Source organism: Mus caroli, chromosome 7, assembly GCF_900094665.2.
Source record: "Mus caroli chromosome 7, CAROLI_EIJ_v1.1, whole genome shotgun sequence".
Classification (NCBI taxonomy): Eukaryota; Metazoa; Chordata; class Mammalia; order Rodentia; family Muridae; genus Mus; species Mus caroli.
Window position 1 is genome coordinate 28,438,214 of NC_034576.1, and position 9,721 is coordinate 28,447,934.

A 9,721-nucleotide genomic window follows, 5' to 3' on the forward strand; every position below is an offset into this window, starting at 1 on the left:
AAAAAAAAAAAAAAAAAGTTTTGCCCCTAGGTATGGCTAATAGTCTTATATTATGTAAGAATTTTTCATTGTCTTGGCTTCAATACAAGAAGCTAAGACTTTGAATCTTTCAATGTATTGTTTCTTGAATAGCAAGTAATTTATTAGCGAATGCCTCTAAAAGGAAGCTTACTTCAAATCTTTGCTGTCACATAATGAACTTTAAAGTTCTAGGGAGTAGCTGTTGCTCCAAAAAAGATTCAGATACACTATCTTTTTAATATTTAGGGTTTTTAGTTATCCTAGAAAAATTGTGGTACAAGAAAATTTAAGAAAAAAAGGGATGTTGCTTATTACAAATTATTTTCACAAGCTTCCAGGAGATGTTAATTGGCTAAGACCTCACCTTAGACTCACCACAGGAGAACTGAAGCCCTTGTTAGGTGCTATCCAGTGAGATGCAAATTAACTGGTGAGAAACAAAAAGGCTTTAACAGAAAGTAGAGGAAACTTCTGTAACCTATTGGTATCGATTATAATCAGTGGTAATCAAATATTAGCTGCTTATTTTGGCAAAGAGAACATTAATGTAGAATCATGTAAAGTTTTAACATCCTATTGCTGAGTGAGTGCCTTATAGTATTCTACAACCAGGCATACATATGCCTAGGTAAGAGAAAGGATCCACATACTGGTACATGGCATGATCCTGTTCGGGTACTTAGAATGGGGAAGAGGGGGCATGTTGCTGTTTTTTCCACAGAATGCTGCAGGAGCATGCTAGCTTCCAGAAGGATTCCTGTGACAGGCTGACTTGTGAGTTCCTGAGTGCCCTGACAGTGGTGACAGGAAAGCTGTGTTGGGCGCACAGAGAAGGAGGAATCGGGGAGAGCAGACACTTGCGAGCAAGAATGCTACTGCTCTTCAACCAGATTTGTTTAGACTTTGCTGCTGCGAATTTGATTTAAAAAAAGAAAAGAAGAGAAAAGCAACCCAAAGGTCAGGCCAACTCCCCTATAGTGGTGAAAGCACGTGTTCCTTACCCCTGTACTGCTGGGTAATTTTGATAGAGTTAAGATCACCAATCTTGGCAAGTCTTTCAAATTAATTGTAGTTCTTGTCAATTAACTAATTGTGTAGATCCTAATTTAGATAAGGAATCTGTTGTTAGGATGTTGTTAAAAAGACTGGTTTATGTTCTGCTGCCTGTAGAGTTAGGAAATCATCCTTGGATTGAGAATTCGGGAGTGCAAACTTTGAAAAGGTTAAGTGAATTTATAAGACCAAAAGGGATTTGTTACAGCTCTGACTCTAGGGATTACTGCTTTAATTGTAATTTTAACTTGTTTTGGTTTGGTTTGGTTTGGTTTGGTTTGTTGTGTTTTGGTTTGGTTTGGTTTGGTTTTTTTTTTCGAGACAGGGTTTCTCTGTATACCCCTGGCTGTCCTAGAACTCACTCTGTAGACCAGGCTGGCCTCGAACTCAGAAATCCGCCTGCCTCTGCCTCCCCGAGTGCTGGAATTAAAGGCGTGCGCCACCAAGCCCAGTTTTGACTTCTTTTACATCATCTACCACAGCTTTTAATTCAGAAACTACATACCTCTCGTTTTGTTAATGATCTGCATAGGAATATTTCCATAGCTTTGTCAGAGCTACATAGTATAGATAAGAAACTGAAGGCAAGCCCGGCGTGGTGGCACATGCCTTTAATCCCAGCACTGGGGAGGCAGAGGCAGGTGGATTTCTGAGTTTGAGGCCAGCCTGGTCTACAAAGTGAGTTCCAGGACAGCCAGGGCTATACAGAGAAACCCTGTCTTGAAAAACAAAAACAAAAAAGAAAAGAAAAGAAACTGGAGGCAAAGATTAATGCTTTTAAAAAGGTAGTTTTTTAAATAGATTGAGACAGGGTATAGCAAATATTAAGGCTAGGTTAACAGAAATTTCAGATATTAGCAGAAGCCATTTGGATACTTGGAATATTCATGAATTGGCCAGAGATTTAAAGAATAATCTAAGTGCATTGAATCCCTTGGATTGGGTTCAATATATAATCTTATTTGCTATTATTTCTGGCATTATTTTATTAGTAATCATTGTGTTTCCACTCATCTTTAGAGTTCTTCTGAGATCTGTAGCTACCACGAGGTGGGACATTCTGGAACTTTGTCTAACAAATAAAAAACGGGGGGAACTGCTACATCCACTCCAGTAGTGACAAGCACGACAGGCCCCAAAAACCTGGGTGCTGTCCCAAGGTGAAAAGTTCATGGAAACTTAGTCTCCTGGAACCATGGCATCCTGTATAAATGCATAAATGTCCTTTCTTTAGTTGGTAAATGGATCTGTCTGCTTTCCCTTAATATTGCTTTATTATAAGTACTTCTAAGAGCCGGGCGTGGTGGCGCATGCCTTTAATCCCAGCACTTGGGAGGCAGAGGCAGGCAGATTGCTGAGTTCGAGGCCAGCCTGGTCTACAGAGTGAGTTCCAGGACAGCCAGGGCTACACAGAAAAAACAAAACAAAACAAAACAAAAAATGTACTAAGGATTGAAATTTTGACATATAGCTGTAGCTAAATTAAATTCTAGGCAGTCCTTGAGCAGACCCTGGGCATGGATAACCAAGTCACTGCCCTAAGCAGGAATTTACCATTATCTAGGAAGAAGGAAGTTTGTGATCTAAGGAGGAACCAGAGTAGATACTTAGAACTATAGATAGCTNAGTTACACCCATACACAAGTATTTACAATGGCCTAGGGGGAAGTTGGACTATACTATAGACTAGAATAGGAACTATGGCAAGGGCATGAAGCTCTAGGTCCTGGCTTCTAAGATTAAGTGGACCTTAGATGGAGCTGTTTTTGATCCCAGTTGTTAACATTGAATTTTATCCCAGTTGGTTCCTGCTAGTCCGTATGTGTTTGCATTGCTCTGTTTTGTGTAGGAATTCATTGCCCTCATTGTACCTTCCCGGTGTGTCACCTAACTTCCCTATTTTCTTCAGTATAAAAAGTTTGATGCTCATTTTGACAAATTACATTCAGATCCACACTCCCTTGAGTGGAGTCTGTTTGTCACCCCAATGTCTGCCGACTCTATGCCCATCTGCCGGAACCCCTGACTCCCACAGATTAAGGAGGGCCGACTAGGGCTGGTCTGTGGCACCTACTACCTATTCCCCTGGACAGGGCCTCAGTCTGTAGCCCAGGCTAGCCTGAACTCACTACATAGTCCAGTCTGGCCTTAAACTCTCAGCTTCAGGCTTGCATTGATTTCCCAAATGGTGGGATTCTAGCATGAGCCATCACAGATGGCTGTCCCTCACCTTTGCCATCTGTTTTGGTTGCTGTTGTTTGAGACAGGGTCTTGCTATAACACTGGGATTTGGCCTCAAATGCCAGAACCTCCGGCCTCACCCTCCTCAGTGCTGGAATATCAGGTACTTGCCACTGCATGTGGCTCCACATCTCTACTGTGGGGGACATTGCCTAGGGTGATGCTACACGGCTCTCATCTCAGTGCTCAACAAAATGGGGCATACTAATGATCTATACCATACAGGGCTCATGCAATTCACACAGGTTTAATTAAGAAAATGTACCAGGCAGTGGTGGGAAATAACGTTGATCCCAGTACTTGGGAGGCAGAGGCAGAAGGATATCTATGAGTACCAGGCCAGCCAGGGCTACATAATGAAACCCTGTCTAACAAACAAACAAACAAACAAACAAACAAAAGAAAATATGTTAAGCTCTTAGAACATTACCCAATGCCTGAACATTTATCAGAAATACTGTCTTAATTGGGCATTATGGGACATACTTCTAACTCGTAGTGAGGCAGATAATATTCAAGGTCAGCCTGGGCCACAGAGGAGTCTATCTCATAAACCAAAGAAACAGGGCCTGGTGATGTAACTCCTTTAATCTGTCCAGCTCTTGGGAGGCAGAGGCAGGGTGATTTCTGTGACTTGGAGACCAGGTTGGTCTAGGTAGCAATTTCCAGACCAACCAGGGCTTCACAAGGAGACTCTGCCTCTAGCAGCTGCAGAGAACTTGAAGTTGAGTGAGCAGGAAAGTGTGATTGGGTCTGGGGGGAGTTAAGGGGAGGAAGGAAAGCGAATATGATCAAAGTATATTGTATGAAATTCTCTTTATTCAAAGGTTGGGTGTTCGAGTCCTTCCACAGTCGAAACGGCAAGACACAGTATCAGCAGGAGTCGACTGAGTTTTGCTATTACCTGGTTTGTGCCTGTGGCAGGGGTGAACTGTCTGTGTGTTGCCTGTCTTTCTCTGTGTTCGATGGAGGAGGAGGAGGAGGAGCAAAGAAAGAGAAAGGAAGAAGATGAAAGGGAGATGAAAAAAGACAAGTGACAGGAAAGGAATTTACAGAGAATCTTGACACAGTAGTTAGGAAAAGCAGAGAAGAGAGACTCCAACCAAAGAGAGATAGAAAATCCCTTGAAAAGGACCAGTGCACATATCGCAAGGAGAGGGGCCACTGAGCCCTAGAGTGTCCCCAAGAAACAGAAGCCAGGACAGGAAATCCCAGGCCTTGGGGAAAGCACCCGCAAATAGTGAAGGTGTCATCCCTGTGTGAAGACAGTGATTAGGGAAGACAGGGTTTGCACCCCCTCCCCAAACTGAGGGTAACTCTGAGAGTGAAGGGGAAATCCACTTAATTCCTGGTAGACACAGGGGCTCAACACTCAGTCCTCCTCCAAGCCTATGGCCCCGTTTCCAAGAAAAAAATCTTGGGTCCAAGGAGCCACTCACACCAAAATGTATTCATAGACTATTTGTGGACCTAGGGATGGGTCGGGTATCCCATTCATTTGTGGTCATCCCAGACTGTCACTACCCTCTGTTGGGGTGAGACTTACTGTCCAAAATGAGGGCCTAGATACACTTCCTGCCCAATGGGCTGCAATTAATGACCCAGCAGGAGAGCCCATACACGTTCTGACTACGAGACTAGATGATGAGTGTAAATTATTTGAAAACCACCTTTACTCAGAGCCAGGACTTGACTTGGTGGTTGGAAACATTCCCGTCAGCCTGGGCCGAAGTGGCAGGGATGGGCAAGCAGAATGTCACCCCTCACAGTGGTTAAGTCAAGGAGCAGGTACCCCAGTGTCTCTCAGACAATACCCTAAGTCTTGAGAGACACGAGAAGGAATTAAGCCACACCTCTCCAGCTCTTCTAGCTTGGGGTTGCATAAGTGCCGTTCAGTCTAGAACACACTGCTCCTGCCAGTTAAGAAGCCAGGCACTAATGATTACTGCCCAGTCCAGGACTTAGGAGAGGTAAACCTCTGAGTGGCTGACATCCACCCTACTGTGCCTAACCACTACACTCTGCCCAGTTCTTTGCCACCTTCCAGACTCTGATACATGATCTTAGACTTGAAAGATGCTTTCTTCTGTCTGCCTTTGGCGCCCCAAAGTCAAGAATACTTTGCCTTTGAATGGAAAGACCTCCTTGATCTACTCCTGGCAGGAGCCAAGGCTACCTGGTTTACAGATGGGAGCAGTTTTCTCCATCAAGGTCAAAGATGAGCAGGTGCTGCCATGGTGGACAGCGGCACAAATGTCATCTTGGCTAAACCTCTGCCCCCGGCACATTGTCAAAGAAAGCAGAGCTAATGGCCCTCACCAAAGCCATGGAACTTAGGGCTGGCAAGAAAATTAACATCTACACGGACAGACGGTATGCCTGTGCCACAGCCCATGTCCATGGGGCTATATACCAAGAGAGAGGAGTGCTCACATCAGAAGGAAAAGAAATAAACACACACACGAACATATGGGCACAGTACACACAAGCACACAAACATATCCACACACAGATACTTGAATATAACATACAAAAGGATACACAGAGATATACCCAGACATGTGTACATCACAGAAACAAACCACATCTGTATACGAGTGTATAGACACTCAGATACATATGTACACTAAATAAAAAGAAATTAAAAAAAAAAAAAAACAAGCAGGAAATATCTCTTGGATGCCCTGATGAAGCCAGCAACTCTGTTATTCATTGCCTAGGACATCAGAAGAGATGAGACTCAGTGGCCCAAGGCAATAACCATGCAGATCAAGTGGCTCAAGAAGTGTCTATTCAGGAGCCTATCCCGATTATGAACCTATAAGAGACACCCGCTGGGGAATGGAACTAGACTAAGGGATGGCCTCACTTAAAATATATGGAAGAAGAAAGGATTCTGATTGCTAGGCACCCTACCAACTATTACCTAGAGAAGGAAGAAGGGTAATGGCACACACAAGAAGGAAAAACTATACAACACAGAAAGCAATCAAAAGACTTACTAGGCCCAATGCACAGATGGACTCAGTTAGGGGATAAAAGCTTGTCCAAGCAGTTAAGGGATCTAAAGTATATATAATGGACCTCAGGTTTTGGGCCAGAGAGATAGTAGAACTATGTAAGGTAGGCCAGCAAGTGAAAGCTTATGCGGCCAAGAGTAAACAGGGCAAAAGACCTAGGGGAGAAAGGCCTGGAGTATATTGGGAGGTCGATTTTACAGAAGTTAAGCCAGGAAAATGTGGTTACAAATACCTTCTAGTCTTTGTAGATACTTTCTCTGAATGGGTTGAGGCTTTCCCCACCCAACAGGAAACGACTTTTGTGGTAGTCAAGAAGATATTAGAGGAAATTTTCCTGAGGTTCAGAATGCCCAAGGTAATTGGATTAGACAATGGTCCTGCTTTTGTCTCTAATGTAATTCAGGAATTGGCAGAGATATTAGGCCTTAATTGGAAGCTCCACATACTACCCCAGAGTTCAGGGCAGGTAGAGAGAATGAACAGAACCCTAAAAGAGACCTTAACTAAATTGTCCTTGGAGACTACGGCTGACTGGGTGGTGGTCCTTCCCCTTGGCCCTGTCCTAAGCCTGGAACACCCCCTACCAGTTTAACTTGACCCCTTCTGAGATCCTGTAGGGTAACCCCACTCCATTGACCCCAGCTCTTGACACCCCACCCCCCAGAGTGACTTTTCAGGCTAACAAGAGTCTTATGGCTTGATTGCAAGCTTTCCAGATCAGCCACCAGAAATTGAGGCCTAAACTTAGTGCCCTGTATAACACAGGTACCCCAGAGGTCCCACACAAGTACCAAATTGGAAATTGGGTATATGTTAAGAGGCATCGTGCTGAAAACTTGGAAGCTAAGTGGAAAGAGCCATTCCTGGTGTTGTTGACCACCCCCATCTCCATTAAAGTGAATGGAATAACTGCCTGGGTTCATGTAACTCACGGTGTGCCCCTAAAAAGTAAAAAACTGCTTGTCATAGCCATTCAGGGTCACCTTCTAGTCACTCGCCTTGAGGGACTGATTGAAGTTCGACCCAGACACGCTGGAAAATAAACCTCTTGCTTTTGCTAGGATCTGCATCTCAGTGTCTCACTTGGGGGCATCTCCAAGTACCACTGACCAAGGTTCAGGATCTTACAGTACCAGCTATATGATGGGTCTAATATAGACTAGAGTTTATTTGGGGACATGGAAGGGGGGGGGTTGAGAAAGGAGTAGAGGCAGAGAAAGAGAGAGGACATAGGAGAGAGAGAGAGAAAGAGAAGATAAGAGGCTGGCTGGGGACACGGGGAGAGAGAAGGGGAGGAAAGAGGGGAGAAAGGAAGAAAGGGGTAAGAGAGAGTGAAGAAAGTGTAGGAGGAAAGGAGTCCTTTTTATACCAAGCCTGGCCTACCTGGCCTCTGCTAGGTAACTGTTGGGTGGAGCCAAGAAGGAATGCTAACAAACAGGCTGGGGTTGGGGGAGGGTGGGGATGTGAGGGGAGGGTGGGTAGGAGCCTTCTCTGAAGATATTTAATAACGCTGCTCTCTGAGGTGATCTTAGATTGTTTGTATTTCTTTATTGGGGGTGGGTTTGAGTGCATATACTTTATTGGGTTGAACCAAGGGCTATATAGGTTTTTGAGAAGGTCATAAGAATATCCAGGGAGGAAAAGGTCACTGGCAGAAGGCTAAGGCTAATGAGATGTTTCGTTATCACAGAGCGGCAGTCCATTTGCTGACTATCCAAGGCAGGCATGGAAACAGGGAGGGAGTTAACCCTACTTTGTCAGTCAATTTTTTTGAGATTTCCAGCGCTTGGACATGCGCTGCCTTGTCTGTTCCATTGCAGGCACTATCTATGTGACTTAGTGGTTGGCTGCTCTTTCCAAGGACCTGAGTTCTATTCCCAGTGCCCACTCGGGCAGCTCACAAGTGACTATAGCTCTAGCTTCCTGGGGCAAGTGGATTCAGAAACCCCGGTACCCTTATACATGAGGCTGGTAGGAGCTTCATGTACTCCCTACCAGGGTCCGTCGTGGAACGTGTGACCATGACACCCCATGGAGTGGACTGTGACAATCAGTCATGTAGGGGCAACACATGAAGCCCCTCCACATGCAGACGGAGGTACCCCTAACATCTCAAACCAAGCCAATAGAAAGCATCTGCTCTTAGACCACACCCCACCCCAAGATGTACATAAGACTCTGTCCACAAGGAATAGGAGATGCACAAGTTACTTCATCAAAGACCATCTGTCTCATAGAGCTGTAACACTCTGGGGAAGAGAAATTCTCTCGAAGCTTTCGCTGCTGGAGCTGTTCCAGCCACAGAAGAGACCCTGCAGCTCATCTAGATCACACACACACACACACACACACCTACCTGCCAGGTCCCCTTCCCCTTTGGCCACTCCAGCTGGGCCAGAGCCCCACGCATCCGGTATACAGACTAGCATGTGTCCATGGACTCTGGCGCCCTTTTCTGGCCTCCATGGGCACCTACACACACGCGATATACACGGGTGCATGCACGAGAGTACGAAAGCACAAGGTAGTAATTATGCATTTCTATTTTACGTGACCTTCCTTGGTAAGAACAGAGTTCAGATGGAGGGACGGGTCAGGCACTTTATTGATTCCCTGATGGTGCTGTAGGAAAAGAGTTACAAGCATTAGACTCCTGGGTGTTCAGTCCACGAGGTAGTGCTGTACAAATACCCTTTCACAAACAAGCAATCTGAGGCACAAGTGAAATACAAGGACAAGGGTTCAAACTCACAGAGTTCTGCCTTCAGAACCAGGAACAGTCATCACTTCCCATTGCTGGTAACCTTTGTGTAGGGTGGAAGAGACCGAGACTCCCACATATGCACATCCACATATTGCTAGTTCCTGCATAGCCTATATGCAGATAAAGACTTGAGAAATCAGTTGTACTTGGGTAGAGTGTTTGGTTTTGGACCCTGGGACAAGGGATTGAGGTACGCATTTTACATATCAGAGCAGACCTGGCCTCCAGGTTCTCCCAGCATCCCTCAGTCCCTACCTGGTATATCCTGACCCCAACCTTGAACTTTTTAGCCCAGGGGCTGGGCTGTCCTTCCCCCAGAGGCTCCTCCCTATATAACTCAGACATCGGTCTTTCCCCCTGTGTGTGTGTGTGTGTGCACGTGTCTTTTCTCCCCATCCCACCTCCAGTGGCAATTCCCATGGGCTTAATCCTTGGGGCCAGTGAACTCGACCAAGGCCAGTTTCCCAATAAACCTGCCTTCAATATAATCCAATCTGGCTTGAACTGACTCATTTCACTGGTAGAGAAATAACTTATGAAGCTGGGCGTGGTGGCGCACGCCTTTAATCCCAGCACTTGGGAGGCAGAGGCAGGCAGATTTCTGAGTTTGAGGCCAGCCTGG

At 45.3% G+C, this 9,721-nt stretch overlaps 1 protein-coding gene across 1 annotated transcript in view; it reads right to left on the minus strand.

Annotated features, from left to right (window-relative positions):
- Catsperg (cation channel sperm associated auxiliary subunit gamma) overlaps positions 1 to 9,721 on the minus strand; it is a 545,789-nt gene that overhangs the window by 31,588 nt on the left and 504,480 nt on the right. The gene's annotated exons all lie outside the window — the stretch shown is intronic.